At 39.4% G+C, this 25,671-nt stretch overlaps 1 protein-coding gene across 16 annotated transcripts in view; it reads left to right on the plus strand.

Moving 5' to 3' along the window:
* BACH2 (BTB domain and CNC homolog 2) overlaps positions 1 to 25,671 on the plus strand; it is a 367,936-nt gene that overhangs the window by 183,935 nt on the left and 158,330 nt on the right. The window contains exon 3 of one of the 16 annotated variants that reach the window (XR_012433614.1): positions 10,594 to 24,635. The exons of the other annotated variants lie outside the window; for them this stretch is intronic. The gene's annotated coding sequence lies outside the window, so the exon portion shown is untranslated. Of the gene's footprint in view, positions 1 to 10,593; positions 24,636 to 25,671 lie in introns of those variants that run through there. 16 annotated transcript variants of the gene reach the window in all.

The raw sequence follows: 25,671 nt of genomic DNA on the forward strand, positions 1-25,671 counted from the left end.
TCATTGTAGAAATCTTTCACCTCTCTGATTAGCTGTATTCCCAGGTTTTGTGTGTGTGTGTGTGTGTGTGTGTGTGTGTGTGTGTGTGTGTAGCAATTATGAATGGGATTGCCTTTCTGATTTGGCCCTCAGTTTGGTTATTGTTGGTGTATAGGAATGCTAGTGATTTTTGTACATTGATTTTGTATCCTGCAACTTTGTTGAAGTTGTTTATGAACTGAAGAGCTTTTGGGCCAAGACTATAGGGTTTTCTAGGTATACAATCATGTTGTCTGCAAATAGAGATCGTTTGACTTCCTCTCTTCCTATTTGGATACTCTCTGTTTCTTTCTCTTGCCTGATTGCACTGGCTAGGAATTCCAGTACTATGTTGAATAAAGTGGTGAAAGAGGGTGCCCTTGTCTTGTGCCAGTTTTCAAGGGAAATGCTTCCAGCATTTGCCCATTCAGTAATATGTTAGCTGTGAGTTTATCATAGATGGCTCTTATTCTTTTGAGGTATGTTCCTTCAGTACCTAATTTATTCAGAGTTTTTAACATGAAGAGATGTTGAATTTTATCAAAAGCCTGTTCTGCATCTACTGAGATAATCGTGTGGTTTTTGTCTTTAGTTTTGTTTATGTGATGAATCACATTTATTGATTTTCGTATGTTGAACCAACCCTACATCCCTGGGATGAAGACTGCTTGGTTATGGTGGATTCACTTTTTGATGTGCTGCTGGATTTGGTTTGCAAGTATTTTGTTGAGGATTTTTGCATGGGTGTTCATCAAGGATATTGACCTGAAGTTTTCTTTTTTAGTGTGTCTCTGCCAGGTTTTGGTATCAAGATGGTGCTGGCCTCATAGAGTGAGTTGGGGAGACATTTCTCCTCCTAATTTTTTGGAATCATTTCTGTAGGAATGGTACCAGCTCTACTTTGTACATCTGGTGGAATTCAGCTGTGAATCCATCAGGTCTTGCGCTTTTTTGGTTGCTAGGCTATTTATTGCTGAATCAATTTCAGAGCTCATTGTTGGTCTGTTCAGGGAATCAATTTCTTCCTGCCTCAGTCTTAGGAGTGTGTGTCCAGGAATTTATCCATCTTTTCTAGGTTTTCTAGTTTGTATGTGTAGACGTGTTTGTAATAGTTTCTGATGGTTGTTTTATTTCTGTGTGGTCAGTAGTAACATTCCCTTCATCATTTCTAATTGTGTTTATTTGGATCTTCTCTCTTTTATTCTTAGTCTAGCTGATGGCCTATCCATTTGATTATTTTTTTCAAAAAAGGAAATCCTGGATTCATTTTGAATTTTCATGTCTCAATATTATTCAGTTCAGCTCTGATTTTTGTCATTTCTCATCTCCTGCTTGCTTTGGGTTTGTTCTTTCTTCTCTAATTCATCTAGTTGTGAAGTTAGGTTGTAAATTTGAGATCTTTCTAACTTTTTGATGTGAGGATTTAGTGCTATGAATTTCCCTCTTAACACTGCCTTAGCTGTGTCCCAGAGATTCTGGTACGTTATATCTTTGTTCTCATTATTTTCAAAGAACTTCTTGATTTCTGCCTTCACTTCATTATTTACCCAAAAGTCATTCAGGAACATGTTTCATTTCCATGTGATTGTATGGTTTTGAGCAATTTTCGTTGTGTTGACTTCAATTTTTATTGTGCTGTGGTCTGAGAATATGTTTGGTGTGATTTTGGTTATTTAACATTTGTTGAGGATTGTTTTATGTCCAATTATGTGGTCTATTTTAGATTATGTGCCTTGTGGAGATGAGAAGAATGTATATTCTGTTGTTTTGGGATGGAGACGTTTGTAAAGGTTTATCAGATCTGTTTGGTCCAGTGCTAAGTTTAGGTCCTGAATATGTTTGTTAATTTTTCGCCTCGATGATCTGTCTAATACTGTCAGTGGAGAGTTGAAGTCACCAACTACTACTATGTAGGAGTCTGTATCTCTTTGTAGGTCTCTAAGAACTTGCTTTAAGAATCTGGGTGCTCCTGTGTTGAGTGTCTTTATATTTAGGATAGTAGGGTGTTCTTGTTGAATTGAACCTTTTACCATTATGTAATGCCCTTCCTTGTCTTTTTTTATCTTTGTTGGTTTGAAATCAGCTTTGTCTGAAATTAGCATTGTAACCCCTGCTTTTTTTCTGTTTTCCATTTGCTTGGTAGATTTTTCTCCATCCTTTTATTTTGAGCCTATGAGTGTCATTAAGTGTGAGATGTGTCTCTTGAAGACCACATACTATTGGGTCTTGCTTTTCTATCCAGTTTGCCACTCTGTGCCTTGTAAGTGGGGGCATTTAGCTCATTTACATTCAAGGTTAGTATTGTGTGTGTGAATTTGGTTATGTCATTGTGCTGTTAGCTGATTATTATGTTGGTTGTTTGTGTGGTTGCTTTACAAGTAACACTGGTCTGTGTGTTTAAGTGTGTTTTTGTATTAGCTGGTAGCGGTCTTTCCTTTCTATATTTTGTGCTCCTTTCAAGATCTCTTGTAAGGCAGGTCTGGTGATAATGAAGTTCCTCAATATTTGCTTATCTGAAAAGGATCTTATTTCTCCTTCACTTAGGAATCTTAGTTTGGCTGGTTATGAAATTCTTGGTTGAAGATTTTTTCTTTAAGAATGTTGAATATAGGCCCTGAATCTCTTCTGGCTTGTAGGATTTCAGCCTTAGTGGTTCACTGTTAGCCTGATAGGGATCCCTTTGTAGGTGACCTGCCCTTTCTCTCTAGTTGCCTTTAACATTCTTTCTTTCATTTCAACCTTGGAAAATCTGACAATTATATGTCTTGGGGATGATCTTTTTGTGGAGAATCTTGCAGGAGCCATTGTATGATTCTCTCAAAAAAATAAATAAATAAATGGCATACATTGTAGAGGATGGCCTGGAGAAGAAAAGGATTAATGACAGGGAGATCAGTTTGGGGACAGACAATGAGATCTTGGACTCTCATCTTGTTTGATCTGCAGAAAAATAGTCAAGAAGGCAAACATTAATAGCCTGATAATGTCATCTCTGATTTAAATTTGAGACGGCAAAGTATGTACTAGTGAGGGAGAATTGCAAGTTGTAAGCCATCATTTCTCTTATTTTACATGTATATATTTTGCATATGCAGAGAGCTTTCCTGCATGGTATCCTAACACCCATTGTGACTCACAGAAGCATCCACTCAGCAAATACTAATTAATCACCTGATGTGTTCCAAGTATTGTCCTAGATGGTAACAATATGGCATAACACAAGATACAAGATTCCTACCCTTGTGGAAACTCACTTTCTGTTTTAGGAATGCAGACAACAAACTAGCTGTCAAATTAGTGAACAGTATCCTTTCAGAGAACGCTGAGTGCAATCAGGGTAATAAAGGGAGCTATGTAATCCAGAGGAGGGCAGTGTATAGGAAGATGTGTATGGGCAGGCTGGGTAATGCCTAACACAGGAGATGAGACCTAAATGAGGAGAACCCTACCTCCTAAAACCTGGGGGAGGATCCTTCCAGGCTGGAGCACACAGGATAGGTTTAAAGAGATCCACAGGTCAAGTGACTGGAGAAGGGGAAAGAAAAGGAGTACAGGCATGAATGAGGAAATTGAGGCAGCCAGGGCCTTGCAGGCTTGGGCCTGCACCTCAGATGCTGTTCTGTGAGCAATGGGACATCTAAAGTTTGAGTTTTAAGCAGAAGAGCGATGTGATCTGACATACATTTTTAAAAGTGTATCTGGCTGCTCTGTGGAGAAGGGCTTCTACAGAGGCAAAAGTAAAATCAGAGAGACCATCAAGAAGGCTTTTTTGCAAGCCCAGGAGAGAGATGGTGATGGTCTGGATAGAAGATGGCAAGCTAGTGCCACAATTTTCAAAGTGTGGTCTGTGGGTTCCTGGAGGCCCACAAGATCTTATTGGGAAATGCAAGGTTAAAACTATTTTCGCAGTAATAGCAAGATGCTCTTTGTCTTTTTCACAATATTGACATGTGCACTGCCAGTGCAATGTAATGGTGGGGAAAACTACTGGCACCTCAGCATGAAATAAGATAGTGGTACCAAACTGCTAGTTTTTCACCAGCACATACTTACAATAGAACAGAACGCCAATTTCACTTCAGAATATCCTGTATGAAGCAGCAACAATTACTGTTTTTATTAAATCTCAACTTTTGAGTGATATCTTTTTAATACTCTGTGTGACAAAATGGGAAGCACACATAAGCCCTTCCACCGTATACCAGAGTATACTGGTTATCTCCAGGAAAAACCCGTGTGCAGTTTGAGTCACAAGCTGAACTGGCTGCTTTTTTCGTGGAATGCCAATATGACTTAAAAGAACAACTAACAGACAAACTCTAGTTACTCCAATTTGGGTATTTGTTTGACAAATCTTTTATCAAAAATGAATGAAGTGCCCTGATACTTCAAGAAAAAAAACTGACAGTATTTGTTGCCAATGACAAAATTTGAGCTTGAAACAAAAATTAGGATTTTGGAAAACACATAGCTGCCACTGTAAAGCTTGATAACTTCCCAATATATGAAGGACTTTTTCTGATGAGATTGATGGTGATGTTAATGAATGTGGAGAATTTGGTATTGGATCACGGAATGTGAAACATTCAAAAGATCTCAAAGATCTCCGAACTTAGTGAACAGGTATTTCCAATTGACCAAATGTGTAATGTTATAAAATTATGCACAGGTGAAAAATCCATTCAAAATGCAAGATAGACAAATAGATTTTAATATTAACAAAATAAGAAAAGTTTTTATTGGCAGATTTTCAGGTACCACATTTCAGACTCTACATTTTAAAAACTACCACTTGTTGATTTCTGGTGTAGAATCAGAGAATAGCCACAGTTATCAAAAGATGATGAAAATACTTCACCCATTTCCAACTATGTATCTGTGTGAGGCTAGGTTTTCTTCATATCCTTCCATCAAAACACCATAGAGCACAACATATTGAAGGCAGTACCAGATATGAGAATCCAGCAGTCCTCTATTAAGCCAGATATTAGATTTGCAAAAATGTAAAAGTGTTCTCTCACTTATGTTTTGTAAAATGTATTAATTTTCATAAAATATGTGATTTGTGTTCATATACAATGATTTTATTGTTTTTCAAATACAGTGAATTCTATTTTTTTAAGTTTTGTTTTTATTTCTAATATGGCACATATCAATAGATATAACCCACATAATCAAGAACTCTTTGGGGATTTTATTAATTGTTAAGAGTGTAAAGGAGTCCTCAGACCAACATGTCTAAACACTGAGCTAATGAAAGTGGTTAATTTCGAGATGTATTATGGAGGCAGGGCAGATGGAAGTCTATATATTCTCTTTTATTCATCTTCAGATATTTGTCCCAAGCAGTTGTGATGAAAAAGACTGGAAAGAAGTAGGTTTGGAGGGAGGATGGAAGCAAGAATTCTTTTTTGGCCATGTTATACTTGAGATGCATGTTGAATATACAAGTTCAGGTGCTGAGTAGGAAATTGGATATGGAAATTCAGGAAGAGGTCAGGGGCAACATATAATAAATTTGAGAGACTTCAGCATATAGGTGACAAAACCACAGGCCTGGGAGTGAGTATAGTTAGAGGAAAGAGGAAAGTCCAAGGATGGAGCTCCAAGACATGCCAGCATTTAGATGGGGAGCAGAGGAGGAGGAGCAGGGGAGAACCCCTGGGAGGGAGCCACAGGTGAAGCTGATGAGAAGCCAGGACAGTGTGGTGCCCCTGAAGCCACAGGAAGAAGTGGTTTCATGGAGGAAGTTGACGACTGAGTCAAGTGATAGTGAGAAGTCTTGTAAGATGAGAATAGAGAGTTGAGCATGGACTTGGCAAGACGGGGATCATCACTAACCTTGATAAAAACAGTTTCTCTGGAGTGACAAAAAATCTACAACAGGTTAAGGAATGAAAGAGAAATGAGGAAATAATGGCAGCAAGTAAAGACAACTATTTTGAGGGTCTTCCTTCAGAACAGGGGCAGAGAAAGGGACTGGTTCTGGAGGAAGCTATCCCGTCAAGAAGGGATTTAAGATATGCCAAGGGAAATGGTCCATGAGAGAGAAATTGATGTCCCAGGGACAGCGAAGGTAAATTCGGGAACATATTCCCTAAGTGAGAGAGAGGGGATGGGGATCCAGAGCTCAAGAATAGTGATTGATTCCTGAGGCGGGGAAAGAGCGAACAGAAAGCCCAAGAATGGGGCAGGTCTTCCCTCTGTCCTCAATAAAAAGGTTAACTGGGGAACAACTAAAATTGAAGAAAGTTACAACAGCTGTAAGACAAGAAGGGCGTAGATTCTGTATTTGGGTGGTTGGTTGCTTTTCGCTAGCTTAAGTCTAGAGTGATGATAGACATTCTCCACTGCCCCAGCCATTTGGTTCTCTTCCTCGGGGCTGCAGTAAGCAAAGAGCCCACCTGATAACCAGCTTATGAGTTGGCCTCCTCTGTCTGATCTCAGGCTGTTTCCAAAGCTGGGAAGGAAGAAGGGAAGAATTAGACAAAAAGTGCTTTGTGATTTCTTTGGTAGTTCACTTTCAGTAAGAAGCCATGGAAGTGTAATGCAGCGTCCACTCATCTCTAACTAGATTCTTCTTGACCTTTCCTTATTATGTCAATTGGAAGAGGAGATGGCTCTGGAGTTGAAATGTCTCCGTTCTCCTTTGGAGACAATAGGGATTGACAGCTTGAGCAGGTAAGTTTAGTCAGGGCTATATTTCATCCCAAGCACATGCTGTCCACCTTCCCATGAGGGTATATTAAATATTATTATTACTATTGATAATTAATACCAGTCATTCCCTTGAGATCTCAGGTTAGTGATACATAACTAAGTCTGCGTCATTTCAAGACATCTCCCAGGTGAGGGGGTGGTTTAAGAAACAAAAGGAAGTGAACTGTGTCTGGTTTCATTATGAGGCTGGGACTTGTATCAGTCCTCACGCCCCATGGGCAGGACTCAGCGGAGAGCAGAAATCCTGAAATCTGTTTCATCATTTAACATCCTCTTGTCTTATATAGTTCTCAGTAGGAGAAATAAATAGATGTGGTAAATATTTATTCAGAGTTTCCTCTTGGAATTTACCAAGCAGGATTTGACACAGCATACACACTGAGCCAATTCCTAAAGGGTATTGTTTACTGAGTTAGTTTTCACCCCGACTGCCCCCTGCTTTGTAAGCCTTGTACAGTTCCATGATAAAAAGAAATTCCCTTGAGCACAGTTCTCTTTCATGTGCTCCTTTGCCACTGAGTGAATAGACAGAAGAAAGAAGAAGGAAACAAGGGACGAGACCCAAGTGAGTTGACATTTAATAATAGGAATAAGTGCCAAGACCTACAGTTGTATCCCACACTCCCACAAAAAAAAAAAAAAAAAAAAAAATCACAAATAGAGAATGTGGGAAATAAAACACAATAGCAATATGTGAAAAATCCTTGGGGGTTTCATTTCTGTAAGCTCAATCCTAGCCAGTGATGTGATGTAGCTGCCCAAAACATTAATGAAATCGTGGTCTGCATTGTAGGACTAAGAAGGTGAAAGATAGTTCTATGTACTCGTCACTAGTAAAATTGTGCTTTATTTGAGATCACATTTGATAGATATATTGGCAAATGTATTATTGGCTATAACATGGGGTGGGTTTTTTGTTTGTTTGTTTTGTTTTGTTTTGAGACAGAGTCTCGCTCTGTCGCCAGGCTGGAATGTAGTGGCACGATCTCAGCTCACTGCAACCTCTGCTTCCTGGGTTCAAGCGATTCTCCTGCCTCAGCCTCCCAAGTAGCTGGGACTACAGGCACACACTACCACACCCAATTAATTTTTGTATTTTTAGCAGAGACGGGGTTTCACCATGTTGGCCAGGATGGTCTCGATCTCTTGACCTCATGATCCACCTGCCTCGGCCTCCCAAAGTGCTGGGATTATGGGAGTGAGCCACCACGCCCAGCCTATAATGTGGTTTTAAATTGAAATTATGATTTTTAAATTTAGAATTTAAATATTTTTAAAGGCCAATGGCCCAAGACAGTGATAGAGAACCTGAAACCATGTCAAATAATATTTGAAGCAACTAGAAACAGCTATCCAGAGACAAGACTTGGGGAAAGAGGAGGCAGAGCCACTGCTTACTCCCTACCATGTATGTAGGTGTTACCCTTCCTCTGGTTGCCCTGTAGGGCAAAACCAGTGTTTTTAGGCTACAAGGAGACAGATTTGCCTGTAATGATGCATGCAATGATCTGGTACATATAATTCTCCAAAACTGACTTGGCAGTACCTTTCTTCTCATTGGAAGTATTTAATCAGTGCTGCCCACTTGATGGTCAAGACTTTGATACATTGAACTAGCTGATCCCCGAAATGCCTGTCACCTCATAATAGCACAGTCATGCATTACTTAACAATAGGATGCATTCTGAGAAGTACATCATTAGGCAGTTTCATCATTGTGCAAACATCATAGAGTGTACTTAATGCAAACCTAGATGGTATAGCCTACTGCACACCTAGGCTGTATGGTATAGCCTACTGCTCCTAGGCCACAAACCTGTACAGCATGCTAGTCTACCAAATACTATAAGCAGTTGTAACACAGTGGGAGGTATTTGTGTATCTAAACATAGAAATGGTACAGTAAAAAATGGTGTTAGAATCTTATGGGACCACCATCATATATGTAGTCTGTTATCAACTGAAATGTCATTTTTCAGCTCATGACTTTATTTACTTCACGGAAAGTGTAGGTTTGCTTTTCATTAACCATCTACTTAATTAAAATAATGAGCTATGAAGGCCAAATAATAAGAGGTGGCTACTTCTCCAGAGCTACTTTTGGTACCTGAGGAGAATTTTATGGAATAAATATCTTTGAAATGTTCTAGCTTTTTTGAAACTTCATCTTTAAAATATGAAAAGGCCCTCTCCTAGCAGTCCTTGTCTCAAAGAGAAAAAGAAAAATGTATTGAATGCAGACTGAGGTCAGCAAGCCCCTCTGCCCTGTTTCCTTCTTCCCTCTTCTGAAGCTCAGTTGCTCTAGAAAGGAGCTTTGGAGAGAACAGGAAACAAAGTTGATGCAAGAGTCGCACTAAGTCTAAGAGAAACCGTTGGTGCAATCTGTAGTTGTATTGTGGGATAAGTCTTAAATAATTACTTTGAAGGTTGGAGCCCCAAATTTTTAAATTTAAGGTCTAAAAATTCAGTCTTTTAAAGCAGATTTTGATGACTAAAACCAGGAAAATGGCCCCATCCTTCACTTTTCTTCTTGTTCAGTTGGTTAGCAGTAGAATTACCACCCCCATAAACAGATAAAAGGACTGAAAAACAGGAAGCAACATCAAATAGTTTTAAATTACTTTGGGAAACTCCTGAAAGTGGGTGTAATATGTGTGGGCCTTTAAAAATGAATCATATTTATGCATTTGATGTACAGCTACTTAATTATTTTTTACAGTTCAGCCTAACGTTCATTGGTATTTTTATTTTCCTGCCTATGTTTTGGTCCTTACTTGCCATGTATAACTGCTGCTGGTTTGTGTCCCACTGGTACACTGAGTTGTTCAACCAGCTGCTGATAAATGCATTACAAAGTATGTATGGAATAAAGAAACCACAAGAGATGAAAGTATTAGGTAATTTTTTTTTTTTTAATTAAAGTTTGCTTAGTTGGCCCATAGCAAGACCCTGATGTATTTGGCCGCAGCCAAACAGAGAAATATTTGGCTAAGCTGTCTTCAGCACAGTGTTCCCAAAACAAGTGAAGGAAACCTTTGTTGTGTGAGCACCTTGATACTCTGGAAATGCCTTGCAGCCACCTCCACTTTATCATCCAGAGGGTCGGTGTCTGCAACATGGGGTGTGTGTAATGCACAACTGCACATCTGCAATCTGAAGGCTTCCCAGCCCTGATCCACATGGCTCTGGACAGGTCTGGCTCTAATATTTATAGGGCTCCAGACAAAGGCACAATTGAAGCTCATATGCCGTACACTTAAATATTAAAATTTATGAATCAGACTAACAAACTGGTTGTATAAAATACGTTCTGTCCTTCTGCCTTGATGTAATGACCTTTCAGAAGGCCAGGTTTAAATTGAGAATTATCACTCTCCTTAGAGTTCCAAATGGGAACATGGTGGTATGGGGGAAACCAGCATACACCTACCCGCTTCCTTCTTTCCTGCTCCTTCTCCTCCCACTCCCCCAGACCCCCATCCTGCAGGGGCCTTGAAACATGCACATGGACACACCAGCCCAAATGTCCAAGATACATGCACATCTCTGTAAATAGCTGCCCTTGGCCATTCTCTCACCCTTCAGGTGGTGTAGCTCACCAAAGGGAGGAAGGACCGAGGGAAAGAGCATCCACTGACCCTGGGAGCTCGCTTGGGGCCCCTTGGGTGGGAAATTCTGAAACAGTTTAAGGGAGAGATCATAAGACAGATGGGGGACGATGCCTCCCTGGCCTAACTGAAGGAGAACAGAGTCCTTCCTTGCCTAGGTCTAGGGGCTGTGCTGCCTGTGGGCATTTAAATAAAATCTGCAGCATCTCCTATTTTGTCACGACATCAGTTCTTTCTCTTCACACAGAGACCACTCCTGCCTCAACTCCAAGGGCCAGAGCGAGTTGGCACACCCTCCAAGAGGAGCACCTCGCTTCTGGGAACAGCAGGAGCAGCCTCATTGTTGAGGTTTCAGTAAAGTATTTTGCCTGAAGTTCTCTTACTGGTTCAGCCTCTCCTTCAAGCTTTGTTTCTGTTCCCTCTGAACACTCCACCTCTTCACACACACCTAGATCTCTAACTTGAGACCTGGAGAAAGAAACTGCTCTTTTGGGGGATACATCACTCAGCGCTAACGTTTGCCCTCTCCAGAATCAGTGATCTCAATAAAATTGTGAAGGATTGGAACATCTTTTTGAAAATTATATCAGGGGACCCTTGATACCTGCGAATTTTATTTGGTGCTGATTAAGGGTCAGTATGTCCCTGTGATGCATGTGGCCCCCTCTTTGCCACTTTGTCGGTCACTGACCAGGCCAGTTCACCTCTCTACACTTCATTGTCTGCATCTACAAAAAGTGAACAATAATTCATGCGTGTTTCTATTTCAAATGGATGTTTTCAGAACAAATTTTTAAATACATATACGAAGAGCAATCAAAATACCCAATCAGTCCCCTTTCCAGTAGAACTTCATTTAACTCTCCAAGAGCTTTTGTATATTACCAAGAAATAGGATTCAGACTTCCCTAAGTTGACAGAAAAGCACGAAATCTGTTTCTAACAGATGTTCCCCATGATCCCCCAAACGTAAACATGTTTTCAAGATGATGGTGAGACAACCTGTTTACACAAGGAAGTACTTTAAAAAGCAAACAAAAAAGCATCACCCAGAGCAGTCATTGTGATCAAAGTGCCGTCAATTATTAGGGTGTAAAGGGAACTGATGACTCAACTTAGCACCACCGCGGTCTCCAGATTTCAGTTTCGTAACAGAGTTTCTTTTCAGGAATATTCTTCATATACACACAAATCCGATTTTCTTTCTAAAATGTTTCTCGATTTTTGTCAAACCGAAATACCAGGATCTCTTCAAAAGATGACTCCGATAACCAGATGATGCTGAGATGAGCATCACACAGACACACTTCCCCATGGAGAGCAAGGTTGCTACTCGCTGGGATCTTGGTGCCTGGGAGGAGGGACAAGGTCTTCCACACAGCAGCTCCTGGCTCTCTCTGCTCCTACACCTCCCCAATTAGTCAGATGCAGCATAGAAACTCTCAGACTGTGTGGTGGTAGAAAATAACTTTCTAAATCAATCAAAGTGTGATATTTTGATCCTTTCACATGCCTGGGTATTCTGGGCAAATGCATGCTCAAATCAGTGACTCATGGATCAAGATGCAAAGTAGGTCTCTGAATGCTGGCTAGAAATCAGTTTTTAAACCTGAAGCAAAATATAGTCTGGTAAAATATATATATATAGTGTATTGTGTCAAATTTAGCAGTTTTTGTGAAAATAACTACCACTGCCCCTCAAAGTATTGTATATTGGGAGTTGGCCCTGAGTTAGAAAGAAGAAGTAGGTTAGCAGAAGTGTCTACATAAAAGCCCATAAGAAGTCTTAACTGATTATTGTTATTTGAAATGGAGTTTCGCTCTTATTGCCCAGGCTGGAGTGCAATGAGACAATCTCGGCTCACTGCAGCCTCCGCCTCCTGGGTTCATGTGATTCTCCTGCCTCATCCTCCCGAGTAGCTGGGATTACAGGCACACACCATCATGCCCAGCTAATTGTTTGTATGTTTAGTAGAGATGGGGTTTCACCATGTTGGCCAGGCTGGTCTTGAACTCCTGACCTCAGGTGATTCGATGGCCTCGGCCTCCCAAAGTGCTGGGATTACAGGCGTGAGCCACCATGCCCCGCCCAGGAAGGCACTTTTTGAAAGTTTCATTCAAAACTCCTTTAGAGTGTGGTTTCCCATTAAAACAAACCCTTTAGATTCCCTTCGAGAATGGTGAGGCCAGACCCTGTGGCATCTTCACTGAATGATACCCCTTTAAACAGACTTTAGGGATAGGCTGGAAACCTGACCTCTTTTTATAATACCACTTCTATGGAAAATAGATTCATGTCTCACCGTGTATCCTGGAGTCCCAGGAACTTTTCAGATCATTATATAGGCTGTCAGTGGCAGTAGGAATGCCACCAAGACTATAACCCAAAAGCAGGATCATTACCCAATGCCACAAGAAGGGGACAAAAAATAGTATGAGCTCTTTATAGTAAAGTTTAAGTCATGGGTTTATGTGCCAGGATCTTCCTGTGATTCAAAATACTTAAAAATACTTGACTGCAATTCATTAAAAGAAAAAATAAACTACACACAATAAAAGCCTGTTAGAATGAATAATAAACAAGATCATCAATTTTGCAGGATGAAAGTTCAGTCTACAAAAATCAATTTCTGTACACTAGCAAGAAAAATGAAATTACAAAAACAATTCCATTTACAAAGTGTCAAAAATAATTAAATGTTCAGGAATAAATTTAAGAAATAGAAGTGCAAGACTTGAACACTGAAAACTACAGAATGCTATAGAAAGAAATTAAGGAAACATAAATATATGGAAAGACATCCAATGTTCATAGATCAGAAGACTTGTTAAGATGGCAAAACTATCCAAACCTATATAGTCAACATAATCCCTATCAAAGTTGCAGCAGTTTTGCAGAAATTGACAGGCTGATTTTAAAATTCATATGGAAATGCAAGGAACCCAGAATAGCTAAAACAATCTTGCAAAAGAGGAACAAAATTGGAGGACTCACACTTCCTTTTTTCAAAACATCCTATGAGACAGTGTAGTCTTCAATACAGTACATGTATACTCTAAGTTTTCAACAAGGGTTCCATAACAATTTGATGAGGAAAGAATAGTCTTTTCATCATATAGTGCCAGGACAACTGGATATTTACACACACAAGAATGAACTTGCACTTTATACCTTACACCGTATACAAAAATTAACTCAAAATGGATCAGAAAAATAAATATAAGCAAAAATTCTAAAACTCTTAGAAGAAAATATAGGGATACATTTTTGTGACCTTGCATTAGGCAGTGGATTCTTAGATATAATACCACAAGTACAAAAGACGAAAGAAAAATTAGATAAATGGGACTTCATAAAATTATAAACTTCATGCTTAAAGGAAACCATTAAGAAAGTGAAAAGATGGTCCACAGATGGGAGAAAATACTTACAAATCATGTATCTGACAAAGGATTTGTATCCAGAGTATATAAAGAATTCTTACAGCTCAGTGCTCAAAAGATAACCCAGACAAGTAATGGACAATTAAAATATGCATTTCTCAGAAAAAGATATACAAATGGCCAATAAGTGAATGAAAAGATGTTCAGCATCATTAGTCATTAGGGAAGTGCAATCAAAATTATGAGTTACCACTTTACCCCCACTAGGATGGTTAAAGTCTAAAAGACAGTGATAAGTGTTGGTGAGGATGTGGAGAAATTGCAACCCTTATACATTGCTGGTAGAATTGTCCTGCTACAGTCATTTTGGAAAACAGTTTAGCAGTTCCTCAAAATGTTAAATACAGAGTTACCATTTGTCCCAGTGTATTAGTTAGGGTTCTTCAGAGAATACAACCAGTAGAGGGTGTGTGTGTGTGTGTGTATGTGTGTGTGTGTGTGTAGAGAGAGAGGAAGGGGACAGATTTATTTTAAAGAATTGGCTTACATGATTGAGGAGACTGGCAAGTTCAAAGTTTGCAAGGTAGGCCAGCAGGCTGTAGACCCAGAGAAGAGTTGATGTTCCAGTTTGAGTTCAAAGGGAGTCTGCTGTCAGTATTCCTTCTTCTCGGGAGAGGTCAGTCTTTTTTCTTAAGGTCTTCAACTATTGGATGAGGCCCACCTCATGGAGAGTAATCTGCTTTATTCAAAGACTACTGATGTAAATGTTAATCTTATCTAAAAAACACCTTTGTAACGACATCCAAACATGTTTGACCACATGTCTTGATATGGTGGCCTAGTCAAATTAGCACATAAAATTAACCATCCCTCCCAGCGATTTCACTTCCAGGTATATATCCAAGTAAATTGAAAACGTGTCCAAATATGTCTAACCGTACAAAAATGTTCTTGGCAGCATTATTCATAATAGCTAAAATGTGGAAACAGTCCAAGTATCCATCAGCTGATAAATGGATATACAGAATGTGGTATATGAATACAATTGATTATTATGCAGCCATAAAAAGGAATGAAGTATTGACATTTGCTACATCAAGGGTGAACCCTGAAAATATGGTAAAGTGAAAGAAGCCAGACACAAAAGGCCTCATAATATATGATTCCATTTATACAAAATTTGTAGAATAGCAAAATCCATAGAAACAGAAAGTAGATTGGTGGTTGCCAAGGGTTGAAGGGGAAAGGAAATGAAGAGTAACTGCTATGGGTATAGGGTTTCTTTTTTGGATGATGGAAATGTTCTGATATTAGGTAGTGGCGATGGTCGCACAGCTCTGTGAATATACTAAAAAACATTGAATTGTATACTTTAAAGGTATGAATTGTATGATATGCTAATTATATATCAATAAACCTGTTAAAAAATGCCTAAGGCTCGAAACATAAGTGGTCCTGGCCACCTAATAGAAAGCAGCAGGAGTTGCTTGTAAAATATAAAATGTATGCTGAATCCCATATGTGAAGAGTTAGAAGGGAATGAAATGATCATCACCATTTACTAGATACCTTCTGTGTTTCAGAAGCTATGAACATATCAGCTCTCTTAGTCTTCCTTAAGAAACGAAAACAAAACATAGCCAGTTTTAAGGACACACACCTGTAGTCCCAGCCACTTAGGAGGCTGAGGCCGGAGGATCGCTTGAGCCCAGGAGTTCGAAGATGCAGTGAGCTATGATCATACCACTGTACTCCAGCCTGGGTGACAGAGCAAGACCCTGTCTAAAAAAAAATAAAAGTATAAGTTGGCTTTATCTTCCTTATTTGTTCGCATCAGGAAATTGAGCCTTTGTTCAAATTGCTTGGCCAAAGTCAGCTACTATGTTGGGATTAGACCTGGGTCTCTCTGACTTTAGGCTTTTTCCTAACTCACTGCCCCACACTGCTCCTGGAGGAGAAACCCTGTCCCGAAGTGAACAGAGAGTTTCAGGACCTGCTACTTAGAGAGGTGGGCAAAGTCTTCCCAAGAACAAAGGTATGAAGGCTGAAGTATGCTTTTGGAGAAAAAACAAAGGACTTAAATGCAAACGGGAAGCTGTTGCTTTTATGATAAAAAAAAAAAAAAAAAAAAAAAGTTTAATTTTTAAAACAAAAGTGCCACAAGGACCAACAAGGAAAGTGACGGGAAGACAGAAGGGACCACAGGATCCAAGATGGCAAATTGCAAAGCAAAACCTAACACTGGGATAGAGCAAGCATGTCATGGACCAGTAAGAGAAATGAATGTTCCCAGAGTAGCCGCTGAATTGGGGAGAGGCCCAGCTGTGTTGACAGTCAGTTGGACCAGAAGCCACGTAGCGATGTTCCTGAAGCTGAAGTAAGTCGTTTCTCATCCAGAAACAAAAGTGGCACCAGAAGAAGTTACCCTGGATGCTCCATGGATAAGGATCCAGTGCAGGGGCTTGTGGACAAAGTAAAGTCTTAGAGTTCTTTTACAGGAGATTTTAACCTGAGGTTTATGGATTCTTAGGGGACCTACATCGTCTTCAAAGAGTCCTGAACTCTTGCTGTCATGTGGAAATGTTTTGTGTCTGTGCCTCTTCTGGAGAGAGAGTCTTCAGGTTTTTAAAGAATCTATGTCAGGAAGAAGATATTTAAAAGTTATTTAAATGTTTCTCTTAAAGCGCTAGGCTAATTTTCTGGCTGTGTGATAGATTGTGTTAAATGGTCTGGCACTCCTAATTTTTGGAATAAAAATGAATTCTTAGTGAATGATCTCACCGCCTGCAGTGCTGTCTGATTCTGTCCTGGCATTTGATAGAACTTGTTAGGGGATTAGGTAAGACAGGATGTTGGTACATTTGAGGTCATTAAACCAAGAAGGGAAGGGGAGCGAAGAAATCCTGCTAAATATATTGTGGAGCTGAACTAAATGCTGAATAGCTAAGGGACATTCTTTGTGCTCTGTGCCAAGACTTTAAAACCCTGTTTAGAAACAGACTAGAATGATGGAGACAGCTCCATCTAGATGCAGTGCATTGGTAAATGCCTGTCTTTCCAAGAAATACTATTTTACTTGTCCTTTTATGGAGGAGGCGTGGAAGGCTGTGATGTACTGGGTTGTATAACATTTTTGTAAGCGGATACAACTAGTATAGAACCTAGAGAAACAATAAAAGCCGACTTTTCACGTGGTGTCTCACAGTTCCCGTTTCATGACTAGGAAAATAATAAATATGTCACAGAGAACCTAATTCGTATGAAAGGCTTTTGTCAGCTGAAATGCATGCCCAAAAGTTTATTTTCTACCTGTCTTTTCTTTCTACTTTTTTGTTTCCTTCACTCTCATTTTGGATGTATAGTTTTAGAAAATACTCACTTTAAAAATGATTGGATGGATACTGGTGAAGGTTGTACAACAAAACAAATGTACTTGGTGCCACTGAACTATATACTTAAAACTGACTAAAGTGGTAAATTTTACGTTTTGGATATTTTACTATAATTTTCTAAAAGTATATCGGCTAATACAGAAGGAAAACCCACTTACCCTTTGAGGCAAGAATTCCAAGTATCTTTATGTGGTAAATGCCAAGCCTTTCCCACACGTGGTGTGAATATGTAAGTCGTAGGGCAAAGTGTATATGGGATGGAAGTGCGTATTTAAGCATTGCATGGTCCTCACTCTGCCACTCACTGGGTCTGGGACCTGGGACCCTGTATTCCGAAGCAGATGTTAAGCCCTCAACAAATGCTGCCTTCTTCCTCCTCGGCCCATTACTCACACACTGGTTCAACAGTGAGACAGTGGGACTCAGTGATCTCCAAGGTCCCTTTCAGCTCTGCTGGTCCATAGTTTAAATTCACTGTTAAAAAAAAGAAATCTGCAGAACACTATGAAAATTCTCATGGACAGATGTAGTCCACGGGCTTCCCATGTGGACACACAGCAGCTTCTGTTGCTTCTGACTTTCTCTCTCCTCTGCTCCACATTCTTTCTCTTCCCCAGCCTGCCAAGAGTCATCCATGAGCTTGGACATGGAAAGAGAGGGCAGACAACAGAAAGAAGTGAGGTAGCTCAGGACAGAAGGCTGGGAAAGAGCCTGGCACTGGCTGTTGGACTGGGTTAGGGATGCAGCAAGCCTGGAGTCGGCCCTGACAGTGCCACATGGTTATGGTTATGGTGGAACCCAAGGCCATGGCCCCAGATTCTCTGAAGGGTGTGTGACCACAGGAGGAGTAAGCATGATTGATTTTTATACAAGGTGAATGGTGGAATGTAGAGATTCGATCCAGGGACAGAAACTGAGCTCATCATGTGAGGAAGAGCCTCTGTTGGGGAAGAAGAGGCTATGTCAGGAAGTGCAGCAGGAGAGGAGGGCTGAGGGCAGATGTATGCTCAGTCTCCAGGCAGGGTTTGAGCTGGGAGCGGATGAACTCTGGCCTAGGACTCCAGGGCCAGCAACAGCAGGCAGATCCCCAGGGCAGTGTGTCTCCTCTGGTCCCTCTGTGTGTACCTGTCACTGCACTGTGCAAACACTTGGTCTTCATTCATGTATTGGTGTATCCATTCATTCAAGTTTGTGCTAGGCACTTTTCCAAGTGTCAGGTATCAGTGGAGAGCAAGTGAAGCTAGTTTCCTGCCACTGTGGGTCTTACGTGGACCGAGAGAGAAGACAGGTAATTATACACTAAATAAACATGTGGATTTTGATTATCCCTTGATGGAAACAAGAGGACAATGCCTAGCTGTTTGGGAGAGGGCAGAGCGCATTAAGGATAGTGTCTCTGCCGGTGACATATTTGAACTAGACCTAGTGAAGGAGAAGTAACCAGCATGGCTAAGGGTTGTGGGAGGGAATTCTAGGCAGAGAGAGAAGCAGGTGGCAAGACCAGGCAGGGGCTTTACATAGTCAAGGGACAGAAACGACACTGAAGTGTAACAAGTAAGAAATTATGCTTTATGAACTATAACCATTTTAGTACTAATAAGCTAATCAACTCTTTATACAAATAGTTAAATTGTTGTGGTAGCTGCAGGCTTGTCAGTTTACTTTCATGTGTTACTGGTAGCACATGGGAAAGTGGTCATGTTTCCTTCGCAGGAGAAGGATGTAGTCTCCCCACATTATGGAGGAAGGCAGTGTTGTACAGGGAAGGAGGTAGCGTTGACAGGGCGGCTTGGATTCAGATTGCATGTTGTCCCATCTCCAGCAGTGTGACCTTAAGCAAAGCACTTTGCCTCTCTGAACCAGGGTTCTCTCATGAACCAGATAGGCTAATAATACCTGTAAAATTTCTAGCACAGTTCCTAGCAAATAGGTATTTTCAGATGATGATGGTGGTGGTGGAGATGATGATGATGATGGTGATGATGTATCAATACAGTCTAGTACTCCAATTTTTATGTATAAAATCTGCAGAAATCCAAGAATTATTTCAAATTATGTACTTTCAACACATTTCTTTCACACTTTTTCTTTTTTCTGGCTTGTTAGTGGCAAGTACTTCTGCTTGCACCATCCTTTTATGGTGTAAGTGAAAATCTGATAACCTCTTTGCTGTATTTGGGAACTTAAACACCTTGAATGTCAAATAAGTGAATTTTCTAGCTTTGGTTCTTCAACTAGAGTCCCAGAACCTGAAATGTTGAAGTGGAAACTTTCAGAGCTGTTTAATCTCAATTAATTTTCTCCATCCTGTCTGAAATAACTGCATCTCCCTCCCCACTTCTTTCTCTGTTGCAGCAAAAAGCACATTTTCTTTCATCACCTTTCCATGCCAGTAGAATAAAATACAAAAGCCACAAGATCTATGGTTCAAAGGGGTTCTGCCTTATACAGGTGTCTGTCTAAATTCTGTTTGAAAGATAAGAGTTTAAAAAAAAAAAAACTTCATCTCTGAATTTCCAGAAAATTAACATCAATTGACCTCTTTCTTTTTGAACCCCTCCAGCCATAAAATGGCGCGTGACTACTCCATTTAGTGTTTCTGAATATAAATAAGGATTTCAGGGCCACTCTCTAGATGTTTGTTACAAAAACTGTCATCAGATTTTGAGTAATATTTTTATATAGCCTGGAACCAGCTGAACATTTGAGATTTGATCTTTTTAAAAAGCAGATAATGGTCTCTAAATGCAATTTGGATTTTTAGAACTAAGTTTTGAAGTGTCATTTTGTTTTCTGACCATTGTATTAAATTGTCTTTCTACTCAATCCAGAGGGAAAAAAAGTAAGTTTGTGTGTGTGTGTGTGTGTGTGTGTGTGTGTGTGTGTATAGATGTGGAAGAATCACTTATTAGCACTAAAAATCAAAAGTCTGACTTAGGGCAGGGGAACCGGAAGTGGCATTGTGAAGCTCGAAAGATTGGCTGACTGGTGTCATTCTCATTGACATGCTGAACATGATCCCATTGGGATGCTGAGCAAAATCAGGTTGTTTTATTTGGTAAGTTTTTCACCTCAAGTGATAATCTTAATACAGTGGAGGGAATTGGCTTAAAAATTCTGTATCCCAACATGCAGTGTCCTGTCCTTGAAGGTTAGGCAAACCTGGATTCAGGTTCAAACAAGAGTGTAAACCAGTTCCGAATATCGTGTTTTATGTTTTTTGTATCACTCCAGATTCCAGTTAAGGTAGGAAGAGGTGATTAGGATAGGAGAGAATTGACAACAGGAGGACATTGAGAGCAACATTGGAAATCAGATCATTAAACCACTTTTGTGTTTCTTAGAAATTATTTTGTTGGTATTAGATTGGTAATGTAAATAAAAATACTTTCACCTGTAGTTTCCTAGGGACAGGCAAATGGGGTTTTCTCATCAAATCCCATTAAAGCCACTAAGAAAATCCTAGCTAAGAGTTGAGTTGGGATAAAGAATTCAGTCAGCCTTACTTATACAAAAAGTACCTTCTAGAAAACCTGATCATTTCACAGCTAATCGGAATGAACGTTCCCTTGCCCACCGTTTGCAGCTGGAGACCCACTTGTACTTTTGTATGGCTGTTGCTGTAATTGAATACCATTGACTTTTCTTAGCTTAAGAATGCGGTTCCTCTGACTTTTCTTTTTAAGTAAGTTTAAGATTATGCAAGAGGTAATTACCTACAGATAATTTCCCATATCTGGGATACGTTACTTTACTTGTAAGCGAATGAATAGTAACCATTCAGATACCTCTTTTTAAACTTTCCCCCAACTTCTCTAACAGTAAATACGAAGAAATGAAAAAGCAGTGCTTTCATGCTTAGTGTAGCATTACCATATCTCATCACCCACCTTTTCCTAAGAGCGGTCTGGTGAGCCACTTCAAGATTTTGTGAGGTCTTTGGAAATCAATCTAGCGGCAAAATGCAAGAAGGCAGGAAGTGTCCATGGTACTCTTATTCACCATGGTTTTGAGACACCTAAACATTGCCCAGCACATAGGAGAAGGGCAGTGAATCCCTACTGAAGGACTATATTGGGTATTGTCTTGTGGGTTTCTGGGGTTTGAAATAGATCCAAGAAAACTAATATGTGAAGCCACCTAGGGCTGCACTATCCAATCAGGTAACCACTAATGATATGTAGCTATTTAAATTCAGTTGATTTAAATGGATTGAAGTTAAAAATTCAGTTCCTCATTCTCACTAGGTACTTTTCAAGTGCTCAGTATCCTCATGTGGCTGCCATATTGGACAGCAGAGATATTGAATATTTCCATCATTACAGAAAGTTGTGTTAGACAATGCTAGCAGAATAGCAGTAGTAGAGGCCTAAATTAGTGTCTTTTTAAAGTAAAATTCCCATGTGACCCTAATGTGCACTCATTATAATACCAAAAAGAGCCCCTCTTACACATCTGCCCTCCACACTGTAGGAACTTAGCCGAGCAAGGTGGTTGGCCCTCCGTGGTGGCCGTCTCTTTGAGACTGACAGACAAACAACAGTAAAACTGTTAGCAAGACTGACAGCTGGTATATACTTATTTGGCTATACCAGTTGTTAATGTTATAAAATACTTGTACCAGTTAATAAAGACCTGCTAGCTTAAGTTTCTTTGGTATTTCCTTCCAATGCCCAAGAGGCCCTGGCCATTCCTTTAGGATTTCACCAACCTCCCCTCAGTCCAGCAAAAATGAGTTAGTTAATGTCTAGCTCATCTCTGGGAGTTGGGGGCTGCTCAAGGACTCTGTGCCAGCACTGCAGGCCTCAGACTGATGGATGCTACCTTTGACCTCATGGTTCCTTGGCCTCCAGGAGGGATTACTTCCTAAGGCACTCCCATCACTACCATGGCCATGTCCTACATCACAGATCCATTGGCTTCCAGAAGACCTTAAAGTCATTTCATCCAACCTCCTCATTTTACTGAAGAAATCAAGACCCAGAGAGTCAGACAGCTAGTTTATAGCCAATTTAGAAATAAAACAGATCTTCTAACTTAGCACTTTTTTTTGTTACATCTTCTTGTGTTCTTTTCCTGAACTATGAAATGGCGATTAATATCTTTATGCCTCAGAGTTGTTTAGCTAAAAAAAAAAAGATACCTAATATTTTATGTATGTCTTATAATCTGCAAAAAAAAAAAAAAAAAAACACTCTGTATACATTCTCATGTGATCCCCACAAGAACCTGCGAGAGATAGTAGGCTCCGAGGCAGTGAGTGGGGTGCCCAGCATAACAAAGCTACTGTGAGTGGGAAACTCTGTATCTCTGTGGCTTGGAAAACTATAAACTCTTTTGTAAATGTAAGCTAATATACCATGTGGCAATACTTGCTTTTAGCTTGCGGTGTTTTGCAGTTCAGGATTTAGTGACATTGAAAGTAATAACTTTGTTCAAGTGCAAATGATGCAATGTGTGTATATATATATACATATGTATTTTTTTACTTTGACAGTGTGCCAATTGCACAGACTTTGGTTCAGCATTGAAACAGAAGTGGGTTGCTTTGAATATATTTTTAAAATGAGAGAATCCAAATTTGTAATTAGCTTTACAATGATAGTTGTACAGTTTGAGTATCAAGGAGCATCCGGTAATCGTTTGTGTTATTAATGGTGGTTTGTTTTTTGTATTTCCCCTGAAGCAGTTAGGCCCTTTGGAAAAAGCAAAGTATACTCTTTGAGGGGTTATTTCTTCTATTCCCATTTTATTTTTCACACCCTGTAGCTCTGGTCTGCTTAAAAACTTAGTCATATACCTGAATGTGGCAAAGAAAAATCATTTATTAGCTATTCTACCTGCTTTGACACCTAATTATCAGGAAAATGATGCTTACATTATGAAATAAAGCCACAGTGAAGGAAATGGTCCACTTCTCTTTGGTCTTTTGATGATTTTGATAGAAACAGTCCTTATTTTTACATAAGATTGTTGGGAATGATCAATTTAACTCACTCCCAAAATAAGATTGAAATTTTTGCACCCCCTCTCCTCAAACCATAACCATCTTATAGTATTAGTGGGTGCAGAAATTGAGTTTATACATCAGTTAAAGAGTGAGGTTATTTCATTTAATATAACAAACCACTTCAATTTGCTTTTATTAGCATATGAAAATTGTGGCATTCTCTACACCAATTATCCTGTAAGGTTAAATATACATAAAGGGGAAAGAGAAAGAAAGATTATTAGGAAAAGCTATAAATCTAAAATAACCTGGTGCTATAAGACCTGCTTTAGCATTCCTAATTCGTAGCCACATTTGGGAAGAATGGGTTTGTATGTTTCTTTTTTCAAGTGTGTATTTTATCTGTGTCTTCACGTATTTCTCCATGTATAACCTGTTTTGTGTTATATAACACTCTCACCTCATCCTTCTCTATTGTGCTCAAAGAGCTGTAGCCTTCCCAATGTCAATATAGGACTTTCAAAGGGCTTACTATTGTCTAGAATTTTCTTAGACTTTCTCTGCTTCGTTTAGATGCCATAGATGGTACTGACCAAAAAGTGGAAAGATCAAGCTTGTGATTTATAGCTAGACTTGGAGTCAACATAGTAATGAGACACTAGGCTTGAATAGATCTTTGAAATTCTGAAGCTCAAATTCCTACAAACTTATTGGGGCATAAGGAGGACCAACGAGTGAGCACATACTTTCAAACTTGCCAGCCACCAGTTTTGATACCAATGCACTTGGCGTTAAATGAGATAATGCATACAAGGACCTGGCATTGGAGTGGACACACTGTAATCATTCATAAGGGTTAGCCATTATTATTAGCTATTCTGATTTGATTTTGTCTTCGCATTTTTTTCTGCTTTCTGATGCCATGCTGAGGAACAGCAAAATGTCCAAGAAATAGGAAAACACCAGAAGGAAGGGAAATACAAGGCCTCACTACTCTAGAAGCTGAATTATCAACCCACAAATAAGCAGTTGTTTTTCTTCTCATGATGTTATGTGAATTATTTCTGAATTCTCTCACATGCTTTTCCATGTGAAGACTCGATGGACAAGTCACAGCTCCCCCACTGTCCATGTCTAACTCAGTCTGGCTTAATGAGGGTCATTTGATGGTAAACTTAAATTAACTCCATTTCTCTCTTGTTATGTGAAAAACAGCAAGCTGTTCACTATCTTCTGTGTTAGGAAAACATAAATAAAATCTCTTACATTTGGTCATGATTGATTAGAATTTTGTTAAGTTGCATGAGGAGCAAGTGTATTTTTCTCTGTCTATGATAAGGTTCGTAATTAAGCAGGCATTTATGCTGCTGGAAAAAATATAAATTGGTGCAACCTTTCTAGAAAATCAAGACTCTCAATGTTTATGCCCTTTCATGCAATAATTCCTTTTCTAGGAACCTGCGTAAGAAAATGTTCAGAAGTTTAGACAATCAGATATTCAGAAACGTCCCCTAAAGTGTTATTTACAATAACAAAGAAAAAAACAATCTGCAATTCCAAAAATGAGGGAAATAAATACATAAGATATATTTCTATGGGATATAATACACATGAACTTTAAAAAACATGTTTTGAATAATTTTAATAACTTGGGGAAATACTCATATTGATATAACTCACATTTTATTTCAGAATTGAATGAAAAAGTAGAAACAATACTCTGAGTATGTGCATGTATCTTAAAAGAATACTGGTCCACAATCCCTTATCTCTAATTCCAAATCCAAAAGTTTTCAGAAATCAAAAGGGGTTGTGTTTTGTTTTATTTTTAGTAACTTCTTTGGTAGGAAAACCTGGCCTGAACTAATGTGAGGCTCTATTTTACCCCCACTTAATAAGAATATGCATCTATTTTTGTGCAGAAATATTTAATGTTTAATATTATAGGGTGCTGCTCCATACTCTCACAAGATAATAATGTAATAAATGGTAGCTGCACTGTAATACTCTCTAAAATCCAAAAAATTCTGAATTCTGAAACATATCTGGCCCCAAGAGTTTCGGTAAAGGAGTTTTGGACTCATACAACAAAACATCATTAGTGATTTATCGGTGTCAAGGTTACCATTGATCTTTATTTTTTTCTTTATTTTTCTGTATGTTTCAAATGTTCTGCAATAAGTTCTACGAAACACATTTGAGGCATCAGGGAATCATCTCATTTCAGTCAGAATTCTTAAAGTAATTATTTGCTTCCTGAATATCTTGTATTTACAATGGCCACGTGTGTCTTTTAAACCAAGGTGTTCTGATTTGCTGATAGAAAACGTGAGATGAAATAGAGAAGATGATAACTTACTGGACACGGAGCTGTCTCCTAGGCTGCATTTGGATTCAGGAGAGCCCCTCGTGAGGGCTGCTCGCCTAAAGGAGATACCTCAAGGAATAGGGCTTCTACCAGGCAGAGCCCAGGCGTTTATACCACGGGCTGTGGTGTCATATTCTGTTCATGAGGATTGGTCAAGAGGCCCACAGCCAGAGGCGCAGACAGTTGTGTGAGATCATAACAAGCAGAACGGAGTATGGCGAGATAGCAGGA

This window comes from Macaca fascicularis, chromosome 4 (genome assembly GCF_037993035.2).
Source record: "Macaca fascicularis isolate 582-1 chromosome 4, T2T-MFA8v1.1".
NCBI lineage: Eukaryota > Metazoa > Chordata > Mammalia > Primates > Cercopithecidae > Macaca > Macaca fascicularis.